The 16506-nt window shown below is 39.9% G+C and overlaps 1 pseudogene; it reads right to left on the bottom strand.

Annotated features, from left to right (window-relative positions):
- Positions 1-6835: 6835 nt before the first annotated feature.
- Positions 6836-8703, bottom strand: LOC148015364 (putative carboxylesterase 18 pseudogene; annotated as a pseudogene).
- Between the last annotated feature and the right edge of the window lie 7803 nt (positions 8704-16506).

Here is a 16506-nt window from a genome sequence, read left to right as displayed (position 1 = left end):
CATTGTACATGCTAGCTACCAATTGAGATAGACACCAGAATGAAAAAGCTTTGATTGATAGGTGCTCTCTATTTTGAATAATGTGTTTGGTAGAATTCAATGGGTAGGCTATCAACTTTCTGTTTTTGGTAGAAACCACTATTAAAAATGGTGAAGAATTGACAAATCGTCCAAAAAGTGGCACTAGAGACAAGTAATACCTCAACTAACATGTCATCTAGCTTCTTGCATGCACATGGCATCATGATTAGCACACGGCTCTAAAACAACAAAAATTAGATGAGTCAATGGATATGGACAATGTCTCTATTGTTTTTTGCTTTGAGTAGCATATGGCAGTAGCATTCAATTTTGGTAGCTACCACCTTACTAAGCGATGGTCATCGACTTATTGTTTGTACTCTTCACAAATAATGTGTTGGCTATTCTTAGTGGTAGTAGTAGCAGCGTTAGTTGATAGCTACCACCTTACTTGTGGTATCTACCAACTTACAATTTGTACTTTTCGCAAATAATGTAATGTTTGATTCGTTGGTAGCTACCACCTTACTTGTGATAGCTATATAATGTAATGTATGATTCAAGTTATGGTTAGCCACATGTAGCTATTGGTAGCAACCATTGTACATGCTAGCTACCAACTGAGATAGACACCAGAACGAAAAAGCTTTGATTGATAGGTGCTCTCTATTTTGAATAATGTGCTTAGTAGAATTCAATGGGTAGGCTATCAACTTTCTGTTTTTGGTAGAAACCACTATTAAAAATGGTGAAGAATCGACAAATCGTCCAAAAAGTGGGCACTAGAGACAACTAATACCTCAACTAACATGTCATCTAGCTTCTTGCATGCACATGGCATCATGATTAGCACCCGGCTCTAAAATGACAAAAAATAGATGAGTCAATGGATATGGACAATGTCTCTATTGTTTTTTGCTTTGAGTAGTATATGGCAGTAGCATTCAATTTTGGTAGCTACCACCTTACTAAGCAATGGTCATCAACTTATTGTTTGTACTCTTCACAAAAAGTGTGTCGGTTGTTCTTAGTGGTAGTAGTAGCAGCATTAGTTGATAGCTACCACATTACTTGTGGTAGCTACCAACTTACAATTTATACTTTTCGCAAATAATGTAATGTTTGATTCAAATTGGTAGCTACCACCTTACTTGTGATAGCTATATAATGCAATGTATTAGTTATAGACGTATTCCAAATAAATGAAAGGTACTTCAATGAAAACCAACACCTTAAGCCTTAATGAATTTACATCAATCATAGGGCTTGGTGGGCCTCCCATGATATTTGATTCATAATTCTTTTTGAGTATGCAACTTCAAATGATAATCAAATTATCTTCTGATCCTACAAACTTTGAGATTGGCTAGGGAAAGTGCAAAGGAGAGGGTTCCTACTCAAAAAGGATCAATACCTTGTTTCTACAAAGGGAGTCATTTTACTAATAGCTTAAGTAGAATTGGGTAGAAAGTAGAAGTTCAAACTTTTCATGTAGTCAAAAATTGGCTTAGACACACCAAAGCCATTCTAGATTTAGCTATGCACCATGATACGACTTAGGCTTTAAGTAAGAGATGAGTGCTCGTTGATGGTTGCAAGCATACTAGAAAAATCATTACATTGACTCTTGACATTTGTCCTAGTGATAGTATTTTGTGCTATGTTCTTCGAGAGGTGGAGCATTACCTTGAAGATATGCAAAAACTTCAAGTTAAAGCTGCAAAAGTTAAATTAAAAGGTGTAGGAGATGCAATAACACTATATATGGCCCTACAGATGATGATCAAGGATGGTCAAGGCAAAGTGCTAAAAGATAATGCTAATGTTGCACGAGCATTCATAAAGCACTTGTTGACAATTGTTGGCATAGAGGCACCCATCTCTATAGCTTGCCAATCCAAGGTAAGGGATTTTTGGAAAGAGAGAAAGGAGCTAATACGATCTAGTAAAGTATGCATTCTAAGCTGGTTGTTCTCAACAAAGAAGTGGAGTCTTGGTTACTATCTGAGGCTTTAGGACAATGATAAAATCTTCAAGGTTTTCTATAAAGGCTTGTCTAAGGCATAAGACTTGATGGTCTTGAAGGCAACTAGTTTTGTGGCTATGTAAATATTTCTATTGATAATATAATTACACTCTAGTCATGATCAAATAAGAAGTGTCTAGCAACACCCAATTAGAAGTTGGTAGCTACCACCTTACATGTGATAATTATCAACTTATAGTTGGTACTTATGATAACTACCAACATACAATTGGTAGATACCAACACACTAGAAGGCTACAATTGGTAGATACCAACTTACTTGCAATAGCTACCGACTTACTATTAGTACTTGTAATAACTACCAACTTACAGTTGGTAAACACCAACACACTGGAAGGCTACAATTTGTATATACCACCTTATTTGTGATAGCTACCAAGTTACATTTAATAAATACCACCTTCCTTATACATGGTAGCTACCAACTGAGACAAACACTAGAAGGCATAGGTTTTGAGTGACATGTGTTCTATGTTCTAAGTAGTGTCTAGCAAAATTCAATTGGTAGCTACCACCTTACTTGTGGTAGCTAACAATTGACTTATGGTAGCTACCAACTTACTCATGGTAGCAACCAACTTGTGACATGAGTCTTAGGTGATAAGTGTTCCATGTTTTAAGTAATGCATAGCAACACAAAATCGGTAGTTACCAACTTCATAGTTTAGTTCTTACAAGTAATCAAGTAATGAGCAAGAATTACTCCGAGAACTTTGCATCAATGTAGTAAATAAGTTTTACATGTCAAAGAGGAGGATGCTGTAAATCGCTTCATATACATCATGAGCCATCCAAAATACCCCATACTTTTCTCTCTTCATTTTAAATTTGATTGCATGTACAAGGTGGAATTGAGGTATACTTCAAGATTAGAACTCATAAGCTTGTACAAATAAGGCTTTCCATCCATTCTCTTGTATCATACTCCCTTTAGCAACAAATGAAACCCTGGGCAATGGCATTCCCCCATACATATTTGACTAGAGAATCAATGTGGATTTTCTTTTGCACATCTTTAAGAGCATAGAAATTCACTAGTTCATCATTCACACGCTCAATAAAGGACAACAAAGCTATCCCCAACATGGAGTGCATTACTTAAAGCACATGGAGTGCATCACTTAAAGGATCATGATGTCCTTATAAGTGAGATCATCAAGTTCTTCATCCTCTTCAATATCATCTAAGGGTTCGAGGGTTACATATTCCCACGAGCGCACATGCATAGAGTTGGAGAACCTCTTCCACTAACTTCACATACAAGTACTATAAAAACATGATATGGTCTACACCTTAGAGCTTTCCCATTATTAGTGAGTAATCAGACACATAATGCAAACTACATGCATTAGGCATAGCTTTAGATCCCCATTTATTGCTTCTATCTAGTTCAACTACTTTGATCTCCCAAAACACTCATCATACTATTTGAGCCTTTGAGGGAAACATTGCTCAAGTTCCTATAGACATGGTATCCCTAAGAAATGAAGTAATATCATTTGCCCATTGCAGCTTTATCCCATTGGGCTTTAGTTGCTCATTAGTGAAATGCCTTTTAATGACAATCGATGCGCCCATCATGCTTGTGTTTCTCATGACTTGAACCCAAAAAATGATGGCACATTTTAATGCCTATAAGTGAGCCATATTGAGCAACAAAGTCAAAAGGTTTTCTTACTGTGAACTATGAAGCTACCCCCTCCAACCACACCCAATGCTGCTTAAGTGATATGCCAAGCTCTTTCAACCATCCATGGTCTAGCATAAAACAATGTTGAACAAAAGCGTATCGTGAGTTTTGTCATCAAATATATAGGTGGTAGTATTTTCTTGACCGCCTCAACAATTCGCACAAGTAATGTGAACAATGATTATAACATGATCAAAGTACCAATGTATGGTTTGGATCTCATTATGCTCTCTCTCTTTGAATGTGTAGTTCTCAACAAATTCCACTACACATAGCACCACATCCTTGGGAAAACAAAGCATAGACTGCTTGAACTACTCTACTATGCTTGCCATTTATTAATGAAATTATGTTGTATAAACCTCCTCAAGTCATCCTTAAACATAATTTGCATTTCCTTGCAATTTATTCGCTTGAATGAAAGAACTTTCCTCTTCTCCCACTATTGGTGCTTCCAATTCGACATCCTCAATTATATTTATTGTAATTAGTTTCTTAGTAAATGATTCCTACCTTGGGCATTGGGACATCTTCCTAGGCCCACAAGAAGAGTATTCTCTTGTCGAGCACTTTAGTGAATAGGGGGCACCAATAGGCTTCAAACTTACAACAAATTCCCACAACACTATTATTATTGAGAAAGTTTGTGTATATGCATTGCAACTATCATTTTGTCCACAAATATCACACTTGTAACCACACCTTCCCGCATGTACACCAAAAGAGCCTAGCCTTGTTTGATTTACAACATGACATTTACACATCTATTATGCATTAAGCACCATAGAGATACTTGCCACTACTATACAAGTAGTGTTTTTGTGCTACCATAGAACTACCTTCCAATATGTTGCCAATCAAGTAGCTTCCACTATGCTCCCACACAGATAACTAACCAGCATGCTATCACATAGGTATGCTAGCAAAATAGAATGTGCTTGTACACAAGCCTACAAGTACTTTAGCACTTTGACTGTCATCCCTTGGTAGCTTGATGGAAGCTACCTAAGTGGTACCCCTAAGCATCTATGAGGCTACTAGCCACCTAGTTGTATGGTAGCGTAGTGTTACCTACCAATATGATAACATACTACTGTCCCCGAGCATCTATGAAGCTACTGGCTACCAAGCTATATGGTAGAATAATGTTACCTTCTAATATGATACCATATGGGTACTTGGGCATCTTTCAAGCTGCTAGCTACCAAGCCATATGCTAGCATAGTGTTACCTACATGTATGGTAGCACGGTGGCAATCCACAAGTATCTATTGAGCTCCTAGCTATCACAGCGTATAGTAGCATGATGGCACCCACATGAATCTATCAAGCTACTAGCTACCAAGGCCATAACTAAGAATCTAGTAGTAACCAAGCCAATAGTTATCATGCTAGTAGCATTCAAGCTAGTAGAAAGTAAGCTAGTAACATCCATGTTAATAGTAACTAAGCTAATGGTTACCATGGTAGTACAAACCAAAATCATCTGAGCTATGCGAGTAGCAATCATCCTAGTGACAACTATATTGAAAGTTCCCCAAATGTAACCATATAGGTGGCTACACGTATTACGACTCAAGCAACCACCTATGTGTTACCATATTGGTAGATTCCACTATAGCTCACCATTAATCGAGTCTTGATTGTATACATGAAGTTGGGCACAAGCAAACTATCCCATTATTATTGTCAACCACAAAGAGAATCAAAAACCTTATGCTGAAAATAACACTAACTCGGGGTTGCTCAAGAAGAAACACGTGTATTGAAAAACATTTACTCCCAATATGCTTTCAAGACACGCCCTTTTCATTTGGGGAGAAGGGTATAATTTGTCCAAAAGGACACCACTAATTCCTAAACCTCATTCACTAAGTGCATCCTTTATGCAAAGTTAACATTCACACAAATGGAGTGGCAAAGCATCTCTCTTCAATCTATCTCTAGGTACATAAAGTTCCTTTGATGTGTCCCTAGAAGTTTTGATGCTACTAAAAGATTTGGTGTTGTAGCATTCATTACCACTTGCGAACATTTGATACATGAACCTTGCACAAACAAATGTTGAAAAATGTTAAGACTTGTACCTTTGTTTCATTGTCAAGTCCATATGTACAATGCTTGCAATAGTCCACCACACCTATTGAAATCTTTTAACACTCTATCACTCGCCTTTAGTGAGATCTATAAGTTAGCCATTGCTTCCCTCTACTTCTTCTTCAAGCCATAATCCCGCTTCTTGACAGATCAGTCATTATCCTTCAAAGAACCTGCCCAAACACAAAAACACACAAAAAATTTGATATCTTTTGATGATAGGGACTCTGGAATGGGAAGAAGCCTGCTACAAAGGCTGAGAAAAGAGGGCGCTGTAGGAAGTTGCAAAGGTCGCAACTCAAACATTAGAATGCCAATTCAGTGTCGACTCCCTGGGGGCTAATCTAGTTGCTCTCATTTGGCGATGATACCATGTGAGAAGAGAGATAGGTGAATGCAGAAAATGAAAGAATGGAAATGCACTGCTCTGAGGAACAAAGTGGATACAGCATTGCACTGACCAGCCCCTGCATACTACTCGTATGCATCACTGGGACCGCCAGATGAGCAAAAATATGCTAGAACAGCAGATTGAAAGCAGAGAGTGGAGGTGACTGAAACTGAGAGAGAGCAGGCTGAGGCCAGCAGCTATTTGTAGCTAAGCACACCTAAAACTGGCCAATCAGCTGCCATAACAGGCAAAAATGCTCTCCGACTTGCAGCTAGTGAGTGTCGTACATGCCTGACCAGCCTGCTGCCTGCTAAAAACGAAATGCACTCCACTCCAAACAGCGTGAACACGGATAGGAACTTACTGATCAAGCTGGAAACTAAAATGCGCATGCGTGAAAGGCTGACAGAGTTCCTCTGTCTCCATCAAACTTTGATGGAGCTCACAACCAGGAGATGACCCGCTTGAATACAAGAAATGCTATCAGTGTCAAGGGTTTTCAGCATATAATCTTTGTTCTCAGTAGTTTACCAGCCAATACAAATACTTAACATCAAAAGATCTGCAGCAAATCCATAGTGAACAGAGATTTCCAAGAAACAACTTTGAATAGAGCTGATTATCCAATGAGTTGTACAATAAAGCTATCCACAGAGAGCCTACCCATCCTCAAGCTCGGAGCAGCATTTAGATAACATGATGATTATTTGTATCTACCATCTATCTTTGCCAACAATATACACATGTTATAATGTCAATAATGGGTGCAGCATGCTTCAGGGCAGAAAGAGTAATATTAGCAACCATGCTGCCCTTTCATCTTGCTACTGGTAATTTATTTATTCACCATAGGCAATTATCCTGAGTCTGAAACAGAGCATCTCTATTCTGAATGCAGTAGCGTGGCGTCTTCTTTGTAAACAATTTGACACATATAGCATTACTTAGTGGCACTGGTGGCTTATCCATGCCTGCTAATCTGATAAAAAGTCCGAAGTCCACTGGCAATTGTCAGAGAGGTGAAAGTGTGCACTCCACCCTTGTTGTACAGCAATTGGACATCCTTCCCTGCTTTCCTCAATCAAGCGTCAGTTATGCTGATAGACAACAATGGAACAGCAATTCATCTGGCCAGTTGCCTCTGGTTTACCACATGGCCATCGACCTGAATCAGAAGCAGCGAATCCTTACTTGAATGCATTACTTTAATTTCTCCTACAGTTTGATACATAGCAGTAGTTAGGCGCATCTCTGGCTAATCCATGACTGCAAGTCTGATAACAAGTCAGAAGTTCGCTCGGAATTGTCAAATAGGTGGAAAGAGTGCACTGCACCCTTGTAGTACAGCAACTGGACATCTTTCCCTGCTTTCTTCAATCCCCGCACATACTCAATTTGTCTGTCCTTGAGAGGATCATACTCCGCAATCAACACAAGTGTGGGGGGAAGCTGCATCCCAGACATGGGAGGTGCGTTGGGCCCAACCACATTGCACGCAGGGTGATCTCGGTCAGCACCAGGAGGGAGGAAGGCCTTCCAGCACCACTCTAAGCCACTAGGCCTTGCAATAGGCGCGTTTGCAAGGCGCACTTCCGAGGCCGTCTGCCCCTCCCCTCCAAAGAAAGGGAACAGAAGGGCATGCCCCAAGACCCCAACCGGATGCAGGTCACCCGCTGCCTCAGCAGCTCTGCAGCCGACGTGGTGCACGATGTTGCCCCCTGCACTGTCGCCCAAGAGGATGCATTTGGAGATGTTGGCAGAAGGGGGCAGGTGCTCCCGAGCAGCCGGTGACCTAAGCCAAGTGAGGGCCGAGAAGGAGTCGTCGTAGGCAGCAGGATACTTGTGCTCAGGGGACCGGCGGTAGTGGACAGAGACAACGGCAGCATGGCAGGCGAGGCAGAGGCGGCGGCAGAAGGCGTCAAAGACACGGCAATCGGGTGAGAAGTGGGCGAAGCCACCGCCATGGTAGTGGAAGATGACAGGCATGGCGGCCGTACCCTTGGGGTTATTGACCGTGCTGCCATCGCCATCATGATTCATATGATCGGGATGATGTTGTGGGGGAGGCGAGTAGATGCGGGCCCAGACGTCAGGGTGCGGTTGGGAATCGATGGGAAGGTCCTTGGAAGAGACTCCATCGTCATCACGCTTGTTAGATGATGCAGGCGGGACCTTGATCTCCAAGAGGTTGCTGATGCGGCGATTCAAGGTGCCATCGCTGCGGCGCGCCCAGCTGTTGACGGTGGTGGCGACCAGGCCCAGGAACTTGATCCGCGCAGGTATGGGCGGCCCCGACTCTGCCGCGTATTCGCCGAACTCCTCCATCTTCTCTGCAAACAAACACACACTGAAACTCAGACGCAGAGAGAGAGAGAGTGTGTGTGTGTGTGAGAGTGAGTGTGGGTGTGTATGTGTGTGTAACTTGAGCAAAGCAAAGAGCATGTATCGAAGAAGAAAGGAGACCTTGGATCCTCAATAAATACGTGTCTCTTGATGTTTGATTGTTGATTATATGCTGACTAGCGTTCCTTGTGCGGGAACGCTATCCCGTTGCAAAGCGGGGTAACAGGGCTTTATCGCATAGTAACTTTGTCATCCTTGAGTGTAAAAACATTATATAATTCACTTCCATTGCACAACTATAACATCTATATAGTTGTAACATTTGTACAATTGCACAACCATAGCATGAACACATATTCTTCTTTTGTGTCCTCAAGCATAAGAGGTCACATGTGTGCTCAGTATTTTCTCTTTTTTGAATCTATCTCACTATTTATTTGCCAATCTCTCTCTCTCCCCACCCTTTTCACACCTCTCCTCTTTGTGAAATGTTTCACATATTTCTTACCTCTTTCTCTCTCTCTCTCTCACATCCCTTCTCTCTCCCTCTCCCTTTTTTATTTCTCTCCTCTCTCTACAACACCCATCACTTCCTCTCTCCCCTCCTTTCCACCTCTCCCTTCCTCCCCTTATTTATCCCTCTCCTCTATTTGTAACCCCTCACACCACTTTTGCATCTCTCCCCTCTATTTTTACTCTCTCTCTCTCTCTCTCTCTCTCTCTCTCTCTCTCTCTCATATGCATTCACAAAAGGATAGGCATGTACTTGCATTTAGGTGTATAGAGACTCATATATGTATACAACGCCTTTTATTATGCACTAGACCTATAAACTTTACCCAGACTTGCTTTGCATTTTACAATAAGAAATAACATTGTACCTAACCACAAACAAAAGACATAAGAAATGCATATTTTATATTCTCTCTATCTTGAATCTCTCTTACTCTTTTTTTTTGGCTCTCTCCCTCTCTCTCTCTCTCTACCCCTTTTCACCCCCATTCTCTTTTTGTGACTCCTCTCATATATTTGTTACCTCTCTTTCTCTTTCTCTCTCTCTCTCTCTCTCTCTCTCTCTCTCTCTCTCTCTCTCTCTCATATCTTCTCCTCGTTTCCTCCCTCCTCCCTTTTCATCTCTCTTCTTCCTCTACAACCTCTGTGTCTTCCTTTCAATCCCTTCTTCACCTCTCCCCCTCCCTCCCCTTTCTTACCCCTCTCCTTTACCCCCAACCCCTCCATCTCTCACCCTTTTTATGTCTCTCCCCCCCTTTCACACACACACACACACTCTCTCTCTCTCCCTCTCTCTCTTATATGCATGTATAAAAGGCTAAAAATACATTTGTACGTAGGTGTACAGACACTCATATATATGTGCAATGACCATGCACCAAACTTGTAAACTTGTATCCATACTTGCTTTGCGCAATAGTTAGAAGAACCTCTATATTATCCTTGGATGTCACAATTACAAAGTTTAAGTGTATACAAGCATTACAAAAAAACTCTTAGTATTAATAATACACATAGATGAAGTAGAGCCTAAAAGCAAAGTTTATTCTAGAGATTGCGCCAATGTGAACAAAAAAACCAAAAATTTCATAGGGAGCCTAACCAAAACAAAGCTTTCTTTTCTCCGAGAAAACACGGGGAAATTTTCCAGTCTCCAACACAACATGGTTAGGTGAAGCAAGTCCCGTTGCCACTCCTCGCCTTGGCGATGCTATAGGGGACATGATAGTCTTTCCTCTCTTTCTTGCACCTAAAATTTTAGAAAGCCACAATGTAAACATAAACACATCTAATAATTGACAAAGATTACTTAACTTTAGAATAACAATACTTGGCCTAACACCTGCAAACCACTCAGTAGGCATTGCCATAGCTTGATGTAGCATCACAAAGCAATCGAGGTCTTTAAATTCATACGTTGGTCACCCCCTTGGTATTCTATCAGTGTGAGATCATCGAAATCTCTTATCCTGTTCAGCTTCACCCATATGCACTCGAAAACACAGAGTATATCTACAATGCACCACCTCAATAAAAAATGGGAGTAAAATCTCTATATTGACATCATTATATAAATGCTCAATGACCCTTGCAAGCATTCTTCTTATAATATCATGCGTTGTTACTGTGCGCAAGATACATTGTAGTTCCTTCTGATACTCAGAAGCTGGATAATAGCCCCAACATGGAGTACGCATCTACAGAAGTGGAGTAAACACTTAAACATAATGCAGGTTCGGGAAATAATTAGTTATTACAAAGTATATACCAACTGAACGTGGCATAAAGGTCATTTCACATATGAGCCAAGCAATGACTACGAAGCTATCAAATTGTAATGGATACATCCCTGCAAAAAATCAAGCATACCATTGTACCCTCCAAAAAACACAAATTTGCATGCATCCTTGCAAAAAAGCAATACACCTTATTGCATCTTCTAAAGCACATCCTTGTATACAATGTTTGTTGTGACATTCATAATGCTCCCATTTTCATCCAGTAAGACTCTCACACCACTTGAGGATTTCACCCTTGAAAATGCAATATACAATTGTCCATGTGTAAATATCGCTGTCTTCAAATAAAGACCAACAATAGACAAAGTCTAGCCCTGTGACTTATTGATGGTCATAGCAAACACCAATCAAATAGGAAACTGCCTCCGTCTCATAGTAAATGGAAATTGCAAAGTGCTAGGAATAAAAGTGATCCTAGGAATGAAAACTTGTTCCCCTATATTTGTTCATGTTATTATCTCAGCATCTATCACCTTTCTATTGAATGCCTTACATATCAACCGTGTACCATTATATAAATCTTTTCCCGGATTTAAGTTCCTAAGCATAATAATAGGTGCATTCATCTTTAGCGGCAATAGATGGGGAGGAAACCCACCTCCAAGATCTAGTGTATTTAGATACTCTACATAGTACAAAAATGAGCTACCACGTGTCTCTGCAATCGAATCTGCACTATAGTACTGTATAACCTCTCCATGCATCAATTGCAATGCATGATGATTCAAAGAGGCCACCTCCGTATTCCCCACTACAAGTATAGCACGCTCATTGAAATATGCTCCAAGTTTGTCACAATGGATACTTCACTGTACACACTATCAACCAAGGTTTCAATAGAGTGTTCTTTTAATACCATGCCAGATGGAATATATAACTTATCACAATTCTCTGTAATACCCACTCCATCCCCTATCCCTTGAATCTAACCAATAAATCCATTATCGATTACATTACCAACGGTTGACGTCCGTATATTCCCAGACAACCTTAGTACCTTAACACACTGCCATAAATGAGAGTAACATAGTGTCTCATTAACAATATCTTCACGGGAGTCCTTCATCATGACAGTAAGGATTTGTCTAAAATCACCTCCAAGTAAAGTGACATTTCCACTAAATGGTTCATCACAACTCATAATATCTCTTAAAGTTCTATCAACTGCCTTAAATGCATACCTATGCATTATGGGAGCCTCATCCCACAAAATAAGACTCAACCATCTCAATAGTTGAGCAAGACCGCTCTGAACAGGAACATTATAGGTGGATCAATTACTCAGATCTAATGGAATTTTAAACCTCGAGTGAGCTGTACGACCACCCTGTAGAAGCAAAACATCAATGCCAGATGATGCCGTTGCCAATGCTATATGACGATCACTGCGTAGCCTAGCAAGCAAGCACTTATAAAGAAATGTCTTCCCAAACCCACCGGGACCATTATAAAAAAAACATCCCCAGAGTTTGTATCAATAGCATCCATAATTGCAGTATATGCAACTCTCTGTCCGTCATTCAACATTGCCTCCATAGAAAGATAAACTCTATGTTGCTCTAGTATATCATATGCATATTCATCTTCTAAAATAGGGTTAGCACACAACTGAGAATCTGTTCGATGAGGCTTTGGCAATCCATCAAAGTCGGACAATCTTCACCCATGCTGCCACAAAAGGTCCTGAAGATGCAATAAAGCCTTGTTTGATGCCTCCAAGCACATTGCACACTCATCATCACCCTCTAACATGCCCTTTGCAATGCAAGCTTCCTTAAAAGTATTGTACATCACATTGCCAACATTACACAAATCCTCAAAAGAAGTACATTCACGAGACACTATTAAGAGCATTCACAAGTAATAACACTCACCATATGTAGGCGGCACAAAGTATTTTCGACCACATGTATTTCCATGCTCTCTTTGGCCACACATTTCACTGTGCATTCCACACCTAGTACACTGGGAAGTCTTGATAGCGAATAGCTCGAGCCTCTGGATGGAGACGATTGCATGTAAACCACTCAGTAAGAGTGGTTGTTTTCTTAACATCTTCATTTTGCATAACATCTGATATATTATCTGTATCTCGAAACACCACACAATTCTCACCAGGCAAGTGTACTTGCAATTGATGTATATTAGGCTTCTCATTGTGCAATGCATAGTCATATATTCGTCAATACGCTTCTGAAGCAGAAACATATAGTGCATCTAAATAACTCTCGATCTCATCCACTTCACGGTGTCAAGTGTTTTTTTGAAACTAAAAAGCCCTAGTCAAATTATAGTTAGATTTGATTTTTGCTAGCTTAGTTGTTTGCGTGACAGTTTGTTTTGTTGTTTCCTAGTTGGATTTCTTGTGTTTGTCTAGCTTAGGATTTGTTTTTGTCATTTTTTTTATTTGTTGAGTGTGAAACTTGATAGCCTTGGTCGAGCTTGGTATTTTTTTTGGATAGGTTGAAGCTGGAGTTTGCTATTAGCTACCGAACATTGTGGAGCAAGGTTTGTTTTCTTGTTGAGACTCTTGCACATCACGGGGACTATGGGTTCACGAGTACTTCACGTTACACTTGTTGATGCACTGCACTCAGGGGTCATCTCCTGTTCTTATCAAATACTTCCATACCATGGGTTGGGTTTAAAGCACTTTTTGCACAATCATTGAGCACTTGCACGGCATGAGGCTCACTGTAGCTATATGCAGTAAATCTTAGTTGCACGCGCACATGAGAGAGCACCTGTCATTGAGCACGCACATTTCTTGCACACACGATATTTGGGATGTTCATCACAAAATTAGGAACCTTTGGTTGAGGGTAAGGTGGTTAGGTGAGTTAGAGGGTCGTGAAGGATGCCGCCAATCGTAACATGGGGTGTTCATATCTGGTCAACATCTTGAGGGCCATCATTTCTTGAGTGATTGTGAGATTATGGGTGGGTAGAGTGGAGATTGATATTTTCTTGCTAAGAGTTGAGAGGAGAGGCTAAGGATTAAAATAATCAATGAACTTTTGTTTGCATTTTGCATGACGCACGATCACATGTAGATAGACTAGGCACAATTTCTTCAATGCATACATTATTTTTGTGTGTAGCATTGCTTGAGTGGTTGCATAGCATGAATTCCAACATTACATATTTTTCCAAATCATGAATGATTGGGCACGGAGTTCATTTCAAAAAACCATATTCCTACTAGGGCACACTGCAAAAAAAAAAAGGTTCATATCTAGAGAATATTTATTTTGAAGACTCAAGGATCAAAGGAAAAGGTCGTAAGTTTTACATCGTCAACAAGTATTTCTTAAAGAAAAAGAGGATATGTGTGCTGAAAGTGTGTGCAATTACAAGAACAATAGGCCAAGGAGAAGGGAATAAATCGTCCAAGATAAAAGATGGAGAAAAATTATGTGATTTACGAAAAGTAGTATTTTTGCCCATTTTTTATGGATTTTCGTAATTTTGTCCGCGTTGGCTTGTCGACCAGATTCCGATCATTTTGAGTATTTGAATGACTATATTTGGAGTTCAAATGACGAAGTTATGATCCAAACAAGTTGCAAACAAGCATAGGGCAGAAAAAACAAAAATAATGAAAAGCAGTAGAAAAGCAAAAGCCAAAAGCTGAAAGCAAAAAGCCTAATGTATGTGAGTGTGGATAGAAAACTATATAAGGAGAGGAGATTGAAGTGTTAAGGGCCTTTCCCCTTGATTACAATTGTATTTTGTGAGAGAGGAGAGTGGAGGGTCGCATGCTAGAGTGAGCTCTTGTCATGCCAATTTGGAAGTTGAAGAATTTGGATTTGTGGCATGGAGTGTTGGCTCAAGGTTATTAAGGTATGAGAATATATTTCACTTGGTTTATTTTTGAATTGTTGGTGTTTTCATTGTGTTGTGGTTGTGTGATGCTCTACCCGAATTTGGGTTTTTGGTTGTTTTGAGCTACAAGAGGCATTGTGTGTTGTCTTGTTTTTGTGTGTGACTTGTGGTGTATTGTCGAATATTTGAATTTTTGTGTTGTGTTGTGTATATGACAAAGTCAATTACTCCAACCGGCACTCCTTAACGTCTCGTTATCGGGTTGTGAGTGAGGCTTGCTCTCAATCACCGCTCGCATAATATCTCTTTTTTGGTGCCCCCACTTAGGAGTGCTGAAAATGACTTTGTTTTGGTGTTTTACTTGTATGTGGCTTAGTTTTGATTTCTTGTGTTTGTTGAAAATGGCTAATGAATTTTCTGAGTTCCATGGTAATCATACTGAAGATCCCGAAAGATTTTTAGAAAAAATAGAGCTGTGTTGTTTGATAGGGAGAGTGACCAATCCTCCAGAGTCTTAGGTATCAATTGCAGGAAGAAGCATGAAATTGGTTTCTTGACTTTGAGAGAAGCCTAAAATTTAAGAGACAGAAATTGGACTATGAGACTACTAAAAATGCTTTTCTATCTAGGTTTAAAAAAAAGAGAAAGTCAAAGTGAGATTTGGGTGAAAATAGAAACTTGTGTTCAAAAAGATGATCAGTGTGTTGAGGATTTTGCTAGGGAGTTTGAAAGATTGTGGAATCAATGGAGTTTAACATTGTTAGAAGGTGAGATAGCCCCAGTTATGTTGAAGATAATGTATTTTGTAAATGGGTTGAAATTAGAAGATTGGAGAGTGAAATTAGAGGTAAAAAACCCTAAGACTTTTGAGGAAGCGGTGAAGATAGCTCAATATCAAGAGAGGAAGACCAAAAGAAAAAAAGAGTTAGGGTTTTATGAACCAAGGGAAAGGTTGAGTTCAAGGCGAGTTGAGAGAAAAGTTTTTGAGGAGAAGAAAGTTAGTTATGCCTATCCTGAGAGAGGTATACTATATTCTCTATTTAGGAGAGATGAGTTGACTTGTGAGAAATCAATTGAAGTTTGTGAGGAGAAACTCCCTAGGATGGTTGAGGAGAAAAATACTTGTTTGACTGATTGGAGTGAAGAGTCTAGGAGTGTGAATTCATACCCATTGACCACAGATACTTCTAGTTCAATGATTAGTGATTCAACTAAAGAGCCATCGACTGATGATACTTTGGAGCTTGAGCTAGAGATAGATTTGAGTTATAAAGAAGAAAATGAGAGACCATATTGTTTTAAGGACCAAGAGTTTTCATGTTCTTTCGGAGAGGATGAGAGTCAAGAAAGTTTTGATATTTCTGATGAGGGAAGGTGTGATGAAAATTCTGATAGTCATGGCAGTGTTGAAGAGAGTAAAGACAATTTAGAGAGTGAGTTTGTTTGCCTTGGTGATAGTATGGATGGATTTGATTGCTTGAAAGATGAAGAGAGAATAGAGGATGGTTAGAAGACCATGAGGGGGAGGGCTTAGAAACTATAAGTTTTCAAGATGAAGTTGAGGGTTCGAATTTGTTGCCTGATGAGTTTGTTGAGATTTGTTGTGAGTTTGATGATCAAGAGAGTATTGAGGTTTTGGGTTCTGACCTTTGTTGTGATTTTGGTGTTGGTGTTGCTGACTCTGTTGAGTCTTGTGAGTTGTTTGGTGATGGTTTGAGAAGCCCTAGAGAGGCTTTTGTTTGTGATGTTGATGATGTTGTTTTGAGTAGACCTAATCTCT

This window comes from Lygodium microphyllum, chromosome 24 (assembly GCF_053477565.2).
Source record: "Lygodium microphyllum isolate KBCC chromosome 24, Lygodium_microphyllum_v1.1.10, whole genome shotgun sequence".
In the NCBI taxonomy this organism is placed as follows: domain Eukaryota; kingdom Viridiplantae; phylum Streptophyta; class Polypodiopsida; order Schizaeales; family Lygodiaceae; genus Lygodium; species Lygodium microphyllum.
This window is presented reverse-complemented; position numbering and strand designations above follow the sequence as displayed.